Raw genomic sequence first — 14,278 nt, forward strand, 5'->3', positions numbered from 1 at the left:
AAGTATAACTACTCATTGCACTCCAGTCTGGGTAACAACAGCGCAACTCCCTCTCAAAATAATAAAAATAATAATTATTATTATTATTATTATTGTAGTGGATATCAATTGTGTTTGGCTGAACAATAAAGATATTTGATTCAGAGAGTTTATGAAGTATATTAAGCATTTTTAGACTAGTGACCTTTCAGTTTGACCCTATTACAAGAATAGTGGAACAAATAACATACAGGACAATAAATTAAAGCAAAATAAAGTATCACTTGAAGACCTTTGTAACATCTAAGCCCATAATCTAGTGTACCTATTCAATAGGTTTGTCTGAATAACCTGATGAAGAACAGGTGCCCTCCTCTCACCTATGCTGTGTCTCTCTTTTGGCCCACAGAGCTCATAGTCTAGATTATTATTGTTTTAATTCACACACACCCATAGTGCACAATTGTATATTTAAAAGGTAAGAAGGAGAGGAAAATGTATTAAATCAGTATTTGGCACTTTTCATCTCTCTTGATTTTTGTCTAGGTTATTTCATGAGGAGGAATATAGACCATAGATAAACCAGGATAGAAGTGTCCTTCTTTGCTGTTCTATATGTCAGTTGAGTGATATGTCTATATTTACATGCACATGTAACCCAAAAGTCAAATACAAATTGACTTAGGTGATAAAAACAATTTGAAAGTTGAAAAAAATCTATTATATTGGCATGCATAAATATTTATATGTTAAGAAATGTTCTTTCATTGGTGTTTAATCTATTTATAGGCAAATATAGGTAATTTATATGTACTTTGATGTAGTTAATCTCAAATTCATACAGATATATGTCAGAAAAACTCATTTTCAAAACGAATTGGGGAGTTATAAAAATATAGTTGACGTATAATAAAAAAGTAAAGAAATAAGAGAGTAGTTGGATTCAAAGGCATACAAGCAAGTGTTATCAGGGTATGAGCCACTGACTAAATGGAATAGAAATTAAAATCATATTAAGCCAAATATAAAAAACAAATTAAAATCATAGTGATGGATGACAGAGGAGGAATTAATAAAAGTGAACTGAAAAAGATTCACTTAAAAAAATCAATAATTGGAAACAAGTTCTGCCCTAAGGAGTTCTTCAGCCTTAACCTGAGGACTCATACTTGGAGCACTATGACATCGCCACAGCTAGAGTGCACTCTGCAGACCCTTCTGGAGCAGTTGAGCAGGGTGAATTAGGGACTTTTAAATCCCTCTTACGGCTTTTCCCCTAGTAGATGTGCTACAGAAGACCCCATGGTCTGAGGTGGAAGAGGCCAATGGCAAGAAACTGGCAGAAATTCTGGTCAACACATCCTCAGAATGTTAGATAAGGAATGTGACTGTGAAGATCTTGGAAGAGATGAATCTTCCAGAATTGTCTAAGATGGCAAAGTTTGAGTTGCTGAAGGACAGACAGGTGGGCAACCCAGATAACCCTGAGCTCAGAGACTCAGAAGAGGTCTTGGAGTTAGCAAAGCCAGGTGAGAAGGAAGGCTGGAGAAATGTGATGGACGAACAATCTTTGGTCTGGAGGAACACCTTCTGGCGAGGAGACAGTGACAATTTCCACGACCACGTCACTCAGAAAAATCAAAGGTTCATTCCATTCTTGAATCCCAGCAGACCACTCAGCTATCACCTTACACGGTGGGTCTGCAGGGTCCTGCGGGCGTGGGGAAAATCATGCTGGCCAAAAAATATATGCTGGCCAAAAAATGTATGCTGGACTGGAAAGACTACAACCTCGGCCCGAAGGCCAGATACGCTTTCTACCTCAGCTACAAGAAGCTCAGCCACCTGGGCCCCTGCAGTTCTGCAGAGCTGATTGTCAAAGACCGGCCTGAATTGCAGGATGACATTCCAAACATCCTAGCCCAAGCACAGAGAGTCTTGTTTGTGGTCGACAGCCTTGATGAGCTGAGAGTCCTACCTCGGGCGCTGATCCAGGACACCTGTGGGGACTGGAAGACGCTGAAGCCAGTTCCGGTCCTCCTGGGGAGTTTGCTGAAGTGGAAGATGTTACCCAAGGCCGCCCTGCTGGTCACCACACGGCCCAGGTCCCTGAAGGACCGGCAGCTCCTGGCTGAAAAATCCATCTATTTAAGGGTGGAGGCGTTCCTGGAGGAGGACAGGAGGGCCTCTTTCCTGAGATACTTTGGAGAAGAGGACCAAGCTGTGCGTGCCTGTGAGCTGATGAGAAGCAACGCGGCCCTGTTCCAGCTGGGCTCAGCGCCCGCGGTGTGCCAAATCATGTGCACCAGAGTCTGAAGCTGCGGATCGAGAAGGGGGAGGGCACGGCCCTCACCTGCCACACCCGCATGGTCAGTTCCTGCACTTCCTCTGCAGCCGCTTCCTGCAGGGTGCACAGCTCTGGGGCGAGCTGCAGGCGCTGGGCCTCCTGGCTGCGCAGGGCCTGTGGGCACAGATGTCCGTGTTCCATAGAGAGGACCTGGAGAGGTTCGGGGTGCAGGAGTCTGACCTCTGCTCGTTCCTGGATAGAGGCATCCTACGCCAGGACAGAGCCGCCAGGGGTCAGCGCAGCGAGGCGGGGTCCCCCGCGACATCTGGAGCGAGGCAGGCGGGCAGGAGGCTGAGGACTTGCGATCTCGTGAGACGCTGGTGCCTTGCCCTCCAGGGCGCAGAGGCAGCTGTGGAAGTCAGTTTAATGTGGAGACGACGACCAGAGAGGCGCAGACTACTTCCAGCGTCCCGGGCTCCGCGAGCGCAATTTTAAAATTAGCGTCGAAATCCGAGTCCTGCTGGAGTGAAGCGTGGTCGCGCCAGCGCCATCTCAGACTCCGCCCGCTTCTGCAACGCGAGGTCCCACGGTGAGTTCCAGGACTCTGCGGGCCCTCAGCCGCCAGCGGTCCCGGGAATGGAGCTGGGCGCCCGAATGGCGCCGGGGTCGTTTCTCTGCCCCCAGCCCTGTGGCCGGAGCCGGAGCCCTGCCCTTTCCCCACCAGGGCCGCGCCTTTCTCCTCGCTGCCCGACCGCGCCCGGCTCTGGCGGGAAACTCGCAGGCCCAGGGCAGCCCCGCCGCGCTGCGGTTGAGAAGTGGGCCCGGCGCGCACGTGTGGTGGCCTGAGGCCGCTGCTTCCCGAGCCACTAACAAAGCTGGAGATGCGGCTGCAGAGTTGGCCCTGGGATCTGCCTCATCTCTTGGCTCCGGGCCGCAGCCGCTTCCCCGCCGGCAGCCGGCTATTCCCGGTCCTGGGCACCATCTTCCCTGCCTGTCACCACTCCTGTCTGCCCAAGTAGCTCTGTCTCTACTCCAGGCTGGAGTGCAGTGGCTCAATCTTAGCTCACTGCAACCTCCTCCTCCAGGGCTCAAACGATCCTCCCGGCTCAGCCTCCAGAGTAGCTGGGACCACAGGAGCCCGCAACGACTCCGGCTGTTTTTTCTTCCCAGACGACTGGGGTCTCCCCATGTTGCCCAGGCAGGTCTTGAACTTCTGCGCTCAAGCGATCCTCCCGCCTCGGTCTCCCAAAGTGTTGGGATTACGGGCGTGAGCCACAGCGCCCGGCCAGAAGAAGACTTTAGGGCGCCCCAGAACGCGAGATGCCCCTCATCTGTCGTCTTTAAAGAGGAGGAAGTGGTCTCCCGGGCACTGCGACTCCGGCACGGTGACCCGGGGCGGCCAGGACCAAATGTGCCTCTTTCCTTTGTACAGCACCACGTAACCGGCGCCAAGTCGCACTGCCCTGGCCTTCAGGGAGGACTCAGGCGAGCGAGGTGCAAGCTGCTGGGGAGTCCCATCGCGGGAGTTGAGGCCTCAGATTCCAAGGGCGGGGTGGGGCCAAATCGGCAGTCATTCTTCCATTTCTCCTCTGAAAGTCTTTCCCCGGCCTTCTTTTTTTTTTTTTTTTTTTTTTTTCGAGACAGACTCTCGCTCTTGTTACCCAGGCTGGAATGCAATGGCGCGATCTCGGCTCACCACAACCTCCGCCTCCTGGGTTCAGGCAATTCTCCTGTGTCAGCCTCCTGAATAGCTGGGGTTACAGGTGCGCGCCACCGTGCCCAGCTGATTTTTTGTATTTTTTAGTAGAGTCGGGGTTTCACCATGTTGACCAGGATGGTCTCGATCTCTTGACCTCGTGATCCTCCCACCTCGGCCTCCCAAAGTGCTGGGATTACAGGCTTGAGCCACCGCGCCTGGCCTTCCCCGGCCTCTTTTTTCCTTCCTTCTTGTTTCCCTCCGGCGAGTCAGCGGGACAGTGAATTTCCGATTCCGGTGGTTTCCGTGCGGACCTGAGCAGTTCAAGTTGTGAACTGGTTCAGTGCCGCGCGCTGTGATAGGTGGCGGTGGGAACCCTGGGTCTGGGGCACAGGTAGGATCGCGAGTCATGCGGGTGATAAGGTCGTCCCCGATCATCCCCGTAATATTTGCTCCGGAGGAACGGCATATTTCGCATCTGTGGGAGGTGTCTGGATCGTTGGGAGAGTGACCCGACGCGAGGGAAGGAGGCAGGGAGAAGTTGTTTCCTGGAGACGGTCCCGGCAGACGACTTAGACCTGAGCTGGATCTGTTGACTCCAAACTGTGCTTTTCCCACCAAGAGGAAAGACAGGGAGAGAAACTTTAGTACAAATTCGGGACTAAAATATAGGAGAGAAGAAACATAATCTCTGAAATCACACAGATATTCGTTTCAAAACTTCCTAACGCCCAGCTCTCCTAACTCCAGGCCAGTGTTCCTTGACATTCTGATGATATGTAAAGATTGGCCAGGCGCAGTGGCTCAAGCCTGTAATCCCAGCACTTTGGGAAGCCGAGGCGGGTGGATCACGAGGTCAAGAGATCGAGACCATCCTGGTCAACATGGTGAAACCCCGACGCTACTAAAAATACAAAAAAATTAGCTGGGCATGGTGGCACGTGCCTGTAATCCCAGCTACTCAGGAGACTGAGGCAGGAGAATTGCCTGAACCCAGGAGGCGGAGGTTGCAGTGAGCCGAGATCGTGCCATTGCCCTCCAGCCTGGGTAACAAGAGTGAAACTCCGTCTCAAAAAAAAAAATTCCTGGGTCTAGCGTGGTGGCTCATGCCTGTAATCCCAGCACTTTGGGAGGTCGAAAGGGGTGGATCATGAGGTCAACAGACCTATACCATCCTGGCCAACCTGTGTGAAACCCCTCATCACTAAAAATACAAAAACATTAGTTTAGGTAGTGGCGCAAGCCTGTAGTCTCAGCTACTCGGGAAGCTGAGGCAGGAGAATCAATTGCTTGAACCCGGGGGGGTGGAGGTTGCAGTGAGCCGAGCTCACACAACTGCTCTCCAGCCTGGTGACAGAGCGAGACTCTGAATCAAAAAAAAAAAAAAAAAGAAAGAAAGAAAGACTTTCTTTTTCCACTGGTGTGTGTGCCTGTGGGAAGCGCTGACTCACCTCCGTGATCCAGTGCAGCCTACCAGTGTAGCCCATATTGCATGGCGCGGAAGATACCATTGGATTTCCCTCTGCAAGTCAGATCATATCTGTCCATTTACTGGCACAATGCCTAGCACGTCATAAACAGACACAAATATTTATTAAACGGAATTACTGTAGTGCCTTAATTGAATGAGATGCCACCCTGCTCCACTTTATAAAAATCAAGCTGTCATATTTTATGTACCCCGATTTCCTAAAAAACGCACTAATTCGGTGATTACCAATTTATTGGCCACAGATTGCCGGGTAGCTCAGAAATTACTAGAAGGGTCTCTGTAAGTCCATGGGGTCTCCAGGCATCATCTAGAACCAGTCATTTATCACACATACAGATACTGCTAATTTTCACATGCATGTAGATGAGTTGTAATTTAGGAGTTTTTACAGAGTCAACAGGTACTAAAAGTAATACTAAGTTCATATTGGAGGTTCATAAAAACGTTTTATGTTTTTTATTGAAATTTAAGTTTTAGTTAGGAAATCACTTCATTAGTCCAGTTGATGTCTAGGTCTGAGCTGTCCAGTACGGTAGCCACAAGTGACAATTTAGAGTTAGAATGAATTTAATTAAAAATTCATTTTTTAGTTGCTCTAAGTACATTTTAGTAACTACATGTGGCTAATGGCTAAATGGCTGAAAAGTACATTTCCATCCAATATAGAATATTTCCAGCCTTGCAAAAATAGATATTGCTGATGTTGACACTTAAGGTGAATAAAAAGCAACTTAACCATAGTATACAACCTTAGCAGCGGTAACTCATCTAATTTATAGCATAACAGAGAGCAATGAAATTGGGGATGGTTAAACAGTTTCTATCCTTGTTCAGTGAACAATACATTATCTCTTCATAAATAAATGAAATTTACTGTTTTTCCCTGGGTATTGCCTGGGTTGTAAAATGCTTCTTCCACATCCTTACCCCAACCTTCTTCCTTGTAAGTTAAAGTTACTTGTTATTGGTAAATAGCCTCTAAGGGGGGTAAGGATCAGAAGAAACACAAAGAAAAACAGTGGGCCCAAAGCTGAAAAGAAAAACAAGCAGTATCTGCAGGATCTCCAACTAGAAGATGAAGATGATACCAGGAAGAAAAATCCCAAAGCTTTTGCAGTTCAGTCTGCTGTGCAGGTGGCACGATCCTTTCACAGGTTTGTTTAGCTGCAGTGTGGTGGTTCTTCTGTTGATTCTTTTTAAATAGTAAGAGCCTCTCATAGGTGACATTTGTATTCACGAGTCTAGTCCAGCTCCAAAGGACATAGAGATGCATTCTGTGTGGCTTTCACAAAAAGGTGGGAAGCATTTCCCATAGAAGCTGCCTTGCCTCCAGCATCTGCACACTGGTTGGTGTTTCTTGCTCAAGATAAAAGAATTCACAGAATTTGTTTGTTCCTAAACTTGAAACTGTTTCTCTGGTGACAAGTGTGCTTTTTCCCTCTGGATATGTTTTACATAGTGGTAATATGAAATACAAAAATTACAATATTTAATACTAATATAGCTTTACTTCTTGAGTCCTTGTGATATGCCTCACAGTGTACTTTAAACATTTTTCAACTAAATGCTTCCAGCAGCCTTACCAGAGTAGGAATCATTCTTGCCCTCATTTTATGGATAAAAACACTGAGGTCAAGAAAACAAGTTACCTGCAATCATATAAGTGGTAAGTAGGAGAGTCAAATTTAACTCCAGAGCTCCTACTCTTATCCGTTATGATGCACTGCCTTGGTAGTTACCTTTTGTTTTCTTTTTCAAAACTATTAAAATCACTCACAAAACAGTCAGATTTAAGGAGTGTTTAGTTTTCAATTCTCTATACTATTGATGTCATCTTGTTACATATTACTGAACAGCAATTATTTGGATGGGGACCAGAAGTTAACAAGCTAATAATTGGCAAGTTAGTATATTCACATATTGTCTGTTGTACTCTCTAATTAATATACTAAAGTATTCTCTATAAGTATACTAAAAAATATCTACTTATAAGGTTAATACCTTTTATTCCATTTTGAAAGTAAGGTTATTTATTTATTTTTTTTTTCATGAATAGGACTCAGGATTTTAAAACAAAGAAGCATCCTATTCCAGTGGTTGATGGAACTCCACTAGAGCCCCCACCAATAGTGGTGGTGGTGATGGGGCCTCCAAAAGTTGGAAGGAGCACTTTGAGACGACTTCTCAGTCGGAACTTCATTCAGCAGAAATTGACTGAGATCCGAGGCCCTGTGACGATTGTGTCAGGTAGGAGATGCTGCCACAGACACAGTTGGTGTGGCTGTTGTCATCTGAGGGACATGCATGTATTTGTTATTTTCTTGAGTGGAACATGTTAAATATTGTCATATCATGTTACCTCTCTCTTACTGAATTGGCTATGGCTTCAGAAAAGGGTAAGTTCTCAGAGATAAGGATGTGATACATATCTTATCTTAACTGCCCTGTGGCTTTGCCAGGTATGTTTCTTGGAAGGGCCTAGCAGGCATGGTCATCATCAGGACATCATTTAACAGATAGCACCCACTTCCTATGTGCCAGGCATACGTGCTTGCCCTTATGGAGCCACATTCTGATGGAAATAAAAGTTTGCTTTTTTTCCTGAGAATTTGTCTGCGTTGGGAGATGATGACCTTTCCAAGTTTGAGGGAAAAGGAAACAAGCTTCCAGTGGTAGAATGGCAGTGTACAATCTGAAATCTCTTGTTATTGCAATAATATAGCTGAATTTGGGCATTTCTTTATCTTTGGAGCGTCTATATTTTCTTTTTCTTTTTTTTTGAGACAGAGTTCTACTCTGTGGCACAGGCTGGAGTGCAGTGGGGCGATTATAGATCACTGCAGCCTCAACCGCATAGGCTCAAGCAGTCTTGCCTCCTGAGTAGTGTACACCACCATGCCTGGCTAATTTTTCTTCCTTCCCAACCATACCCCCGCCTCCCCCCCCCCCCCCCCGCTGCCCGCCATGTAGAGACAGCATTTCCCCATGTGGCCCAGGCTGGTCTCAAAACTCCTGGGATCAATGGATCTGCCTGCATTGGCCTCCCAAGGTGCTGGGACTACAGGCATGAGCCACCGTGACCAGCTCATATTTTCTTGACTGTTTTCCTTTTACCTTAATTTTTCCCCCTTCTTTTTTTTAATGCATTTTAGGTTTTGGGGTACATGAAAGAAATGCAAGACTGTTGCACAGGTACACACATGGCAATGCGATTTGCTGCTTTCCTCCCCATTCCTATATCTGACATTTTTCCCTATGCTATCTCTCCCCAACTCCCCAGCCCCTGTGTCCCTCCCCTATTTCCCCCTGAGCATCCGTGTGATGCTCCCCTCCCTGTGTGTTCTCATTGATCAACTATGAGTGAGAACATGTGGTGTTGGATGTTCTGTTCTTGTGTCGGTTTGCTGAGAATGGTTTCCAGTTTCATCCATGTCCCTACAAATGACACGAACTCAACATTTTTCATAGCTGCATGATATTCCATGCTGTATATGTGCCATATTTTCCCTGTCCAGTCTATCATCGATGGGCTTTTGGGTTGGTTCTAGGTCTTTGCTATTGTGAACAGTGCAGCAATGAACATTCATGTGCATGTGTCCTTATAGTAGAATGATTTATAATCCTTTGGATATATACCCAGTAACAGGATTGCTGGGTCAAATGGAATTTCTATTTCTAGGTCCTTGAGGAATCACCACACTGTCTTCCACACTAATTTACACTCCCACCAACAGTGTAAAAGTGTTCCTATTTCTCCACATCCTCTCCAGCATCTGTTGTCTCCAGATTTTTTAATGTTCGCCATTCTAACTGACATGAGAAGGTATCTCAATATAGTTTTGATTTGCATTTCTCTAATGACCAGTGATGATGAGCATTGTTTCATATGTTTGTTGGCCTCATGTATGTCTTCTTTTGTAACGTGTCTGTTCATATCCTTCACCCACTTTTGAATGGGCTTGTTTTTTCTCGTAAATCTGTTTTACTTCTTTGTAGATTCTGGATACCATCCCTTTGTCAGATGGGTAGACTGCAAAAATTTTTTCCCTAAAAAATTAGAGTTGGTTGCCGATTCACTCTAATGACTGTTTCTTTTGTTGTGCAGAAGCTGTGGAGTTTGATTAGTCTATTTTGTCTATTTGTCTATTTTGTCTTTTTGGCTTTTGTTGCCAATGCTTTTGGTGTTTTGGTCATGAAGTCCTTGCCTACTCCTATGTCCTGAATGGTTTTGCATAGATTTTCTTCCAGGGTTTTTATGATGTTAGGTCTTATGTTTAAGTCTTTAATCCATCTGGAGTTAATTTTAGAGTAAGGTGTCAGGAAGGGGTCCAGTTTCTGCTTTCTGCACATGGCTAGCCAGTTTTCCCAACACCATTTATTAAACAGGGAATCCTTTCCCCATTGCTTGTTTTTGTCAGGTTTGTCAAAGATTGGATTGTTGTAGATATGTTATGTTGCCTCTGAGGCCTCTGTTCTGTTCCATTGGTACCAGTACCATGCTGTTTTGATTACTGTAGCCTTGTAGTATAGTTTGAAGTCCAGTAGTGTGATGCCTCCTGCTGTGTTCTTTTTGCTTAGAATTGCTTGGCTATGCGGGCTCTCTTTTGGTTCCATATGAAGTTTAAGGTGGTTTTTTCCAGTTCTGTGAAGAAGGTCATTGGTAACTTGATGGGGATAGCATTGAATCTGTAAATTACTTTGGGCATACCGCCATTTTCACGATATTGATTTTTCCTAACCATAAACATGGAATGTTTCTCCCCTTTTACCTTAATTTAGAAGTAATTATTATTATGAATATTCTATTGCATTGTGTTTGAGGATGTTTTTCACTATAGTAGGAATATGGGAAGTTTTGTTAGAGGCAAAGACATTGGCCTGCAGCGAAACAGCAGGATCATGGTTATCATGAAGTCTGTCCAGTCAGAATTTTCTCTGAGCACTTTTATTCACTTGGGTAGACTTTTGACATTATTTAAATTTAGAACACAGCAAGAAAAATGGGATGGAATTTATTTTATGTTACCAGTTTTTGCCTATAAAGGTGAACTTCTGGTACACTCCTGAAAACATATATGATGTTTTACTGGATGCAGTTTAAAAAAAAAAAAGAAAGTTAGAGTTGATGGTTAGAGTTTTTTCAGCATCTTTTTAAAGTAAAATTTTCATCTTTTCACTTATAGGTAAAAAGCGCAGACTCACCATTATTGAATGTGGGTGTGACATTAACATGATGATTCATCTGGCTAAAGTAGCAGATCTGGTAAGTCAGCAGGGGCAACCTGGGGTGCTGATGGAGACTTACAGCATTGTGATAGGTTATTTACCCTGTGAGGAAGGGAAGAGTGTTTTATATTTACTAAAGGAATCATGGTCATCATCAGGGATACAGTAGAAGTGATTGAATTGATGAAAATTATAATAGTAATAAATGTTATATTAATAATAAAAATGGACTGTGCACAATGAAATATATTCCAAAATCTAAAAGCAAATCACAGAATGGAGAAAACCTTTAACAAACACAGATAATAAGAAGTCATTAACATACGTACGTATATACATTCAAAATATATCACAGTAAGTATCATTTCTTCTTGGGTCCTTCCTGGCACTGTGCCAACAGCTTTCTACAAATTTAGCTTACACAAACCCTCAATACACCTTTGAGGTGAGTTGGTATTACCTGTAGCTTACATAAGATGAAATAGAGCATCCGAGCAGGTAAGTAACTTGTGTGAGAGTGGGACCCTTGTTCCTCATGGTTCAAGAACCTTCATCCTTAATGATAATGCTAAAGTAAGCATGTGAATTGCCCTGAAGAAGTGGTCAGAGTCTATCATGGAAAATCTAGACAGTACTCATTGTAAGGAAAATGTACATGTGCTTGTGTTTATGGAAATGGTAATGTTCACTGTTTCTGATATTCTGTCTTTTAAAGTAGCAAAAATAAAATATAAATTAGAAAAAAAAATAAGTCATATTGATTAGGAACTGGAGGTGACAAATACCTTGGTTTTTTCATTTTTATTTAGTTTTTTCTAGACAGTCATTTTGTGACAAAGAGCTACAGATTGTATAATTTGGCTTAGGAAGACTCCTAAAATATAAAGTAAACAGTAATACAGATTTTAAATTTGTACCGTTGTAATGTTAGGAAGCTAAATAACAGTCAAACTTTGAACATGTAATGCTACTATTAGTAAAAATAAGTGTTATTGTTAATGTAGTGTAAGCTTACTAAATCTTGCTTACTTGAAATGATTTAAATAGTTCATAGAAGTCACTTGTGTCTCTTTTATTTAAAATGTGGCAAGTTTCTAATTTTGAAGACATACATTTTAAGAGATGCTGTTACATTGTTTTATTTTAAATTATTGTGGCTATATAATAGTTGTACATAAGGAAAATTTCGATTTCATTCTTTTAGTTATCCTGAATTATATAATAAATCATAGTCACCCTATGGTGCTCTTGGACACAAGAATTTGTTCTGTTTAACTGTACTTTTGTACCTGTTAACCTTTTCCTCTTTGTCCCTTCCTCCCTGCTACTTTTCCCAGTCTCTTAACCATCCTTGAGAGAGATGCCTATTATGTAAATCATTTTAAGATTTTCAAAAGGAACACACACATTTGGTAAAGTACTCTAAACATAATGCAGAGTACACACAGTATGCATCCTCTTTTCCCCTGCTCTAACTGCTGGTCTCTCAGATCCCTGCAGAGCAGTATCCTTCCAGATGCATATAAACTCATGTCACCCTTTAGAAACACAAGTAGTAGCTTATTTTACACTGTTCTGTGTTTTGCTTTTTTTATGTAATGTATCTTGGAGGTATCTAATTAGTAAGTACTATAGCTCTGCCTCCTTCTTAATCCATTCTATGGATGCACCATAATTTGTTTAGCCCAGCTTATGTTGATTGCTCTGCTCTAGGTTGTTAAAGCCTACTGAGTACACAGAGGCACACACAGTATGTGGATTTAGGTGTGTAGGTGCATATGTGGATTAGGCGTGTAATGCTGGCTTAGATGACAAAGATTGGCAGCTGAGGGACTGTTTGTTCTTAGTTCTTCCTGACCCTACAACCAGGTGCTTGCCCCTTGGCACTCTGTGGCATCAGATGGGGTGTGAATATATTCCACCTTTCCTTTGAGCTGGTCTAGTGTTGCTGGAAGACTCTATTTGCTGCCTAAGTCTGCAGTGACAATTGTGCTTTCTTACAAGCCCACCTTCATACATTCTGTGGTTTCGGATTTTGAATGTTTCCTAGTTTAATGAAAGATGGACATTTCTGTTTCCTGGTTTTTTGTTTTTTTGGTTTTTTTTAGGTTATTTTTAGTTATCTATGGAAGAAAGATAAGAACAGAAATGTCTTTAATATTAAAATTAGAAGTTTCCAGGAATCAATTTTTAAATTATTTTACATCTTCAAAGTGTCTTAAACTTTGGTCTTATCTACTTATATTTTCTTTTTTTTTTTTTTGAGATGGAGTTTCGCTCTTGTTACCCAGGCTGGAGTGCAATGGCGCAATCTCAGCTCACCGCAACCTCCGCCCCCTGGGTTCAGGCAATTCTCCTGCCTCAGCCTCCTGAGTAGCTGGGATTACAGGTGTGAGCCACCATGCCCAGCTAATTTTTTGTATTTTTAGTAGAGATGGGGTTTCACCATGTTGACGAGGATGGTCTCAATCTCTTTATATTTTCTTACAGACTACCATTCATCATAATGTTACTGTTTTTTGATTTAATTCAAAAAAATTTCCAAGCAATCGAATTATACAAATTAACATATAAGATAGAGTTTTCCACTGCAACCTTCCTAGAAAAAACAGATTTTTTTTTCTATGAGGAGATTGAAACAAGAGGTTGGATTTTTGTACATATTTAATATACTTCACAGATTATCATTTTCTTCCCATGCTTTGCATGTCAGAGACCTGTTATTTGGCCTAAAAATGTCTTACAAAAAACTTTATTTCTTTAGGATTTCTTAGGTAAGGTCCAGGTTAGACCGAGCCTTTTCTGAGTTACTTCTCATACACTGAAATTCTTAAAATGGAAGTTTATATCCTAGTGGCCATTGTCTTATGGTTGCCTTTTAGAGCAAGTCAGAGGGTGGATTCTCTTTCTGGGTGATGCCTGTTAGTCATTTGATTTAGAATAAACAAATATATTTGTTTATTCCACCAACTACTTGGTGGACTGAGACCTGAGAATTGCTTGAACCTGGAAGGGAGAGGGTGAGTCAGCTGAGATCATGCCACTGCACTCTGGTGACAGAGTGAGACTCTGTCTCAACAAAGAAAGAATGACTGAGGAGACATTAGTAAGCATCTCTACAGGATTCACCTCCTGAATTTCCTTTGTGTGTATTCACAGTTTCTGGAAGATTTTCCTCAAAAGAGTGATTATTCTGGGCCTCTTGGTGTATCCCATTTGTCTCTGTACCTGCTACACCCGGCAGTCTCTGGCTGTTTTGGGGTCAGGACTTAATAAATTACATCAGAAGTTTCTCACAGTTCCAAGACCAGGCACTGCCCCTTCCTTTCCATACTGCTCTGGTTGATTGGCCACAGAACCATTTCTGTGCTCAGAGGCCTCACCTCCTTCTCCTCACCATTCTTAGATGGACGCCTCTGCTTGGCTGCAGAGCAGTCTGCCTCTGTGGGGTTCTAATAAGCCCTGAAAGAAGCCAGAGAGGCTCTGGAAGCCTCAGGACTTTGCTGGAGGTCTCTCTTCTTAGGATTGCTTCTTGTTTAGAGCTTTTACGTTGCTGCAGTATTGACAATAATTTAATTGAAATTTAATTTTTAATTTT

General features: G+C 43.2%; 1 pseudogene; it reads left to right on the plus strand.

The window, feature by feature from the left end:
* Positions 1-1,122: 1,122 nt before the first annotated feature.
* On the plus strand, positions 1,123-2,860 carry LOC100413451 (NACHT, LRR and PYD domains-containing protein 7 pseudogene; annotated as a pseudogene).
* Positions 2,861-14,278: the final 11,418 nt, after the last annotated feature.

This window comes from Callithrix jacchus, chromosome 12 (assembly GCF_049354715.1).
Source record: "Callithrix jacchus isolate 240 chromosome 12, calJac240_pri, whole genome shotgun sequence".
Classification (NCBI taxonomy): Eukaryota; Metazoa; Chordata; class Mammalia; order Primates; family Cebidae; genus Callithrix; species Callithrix jacchus.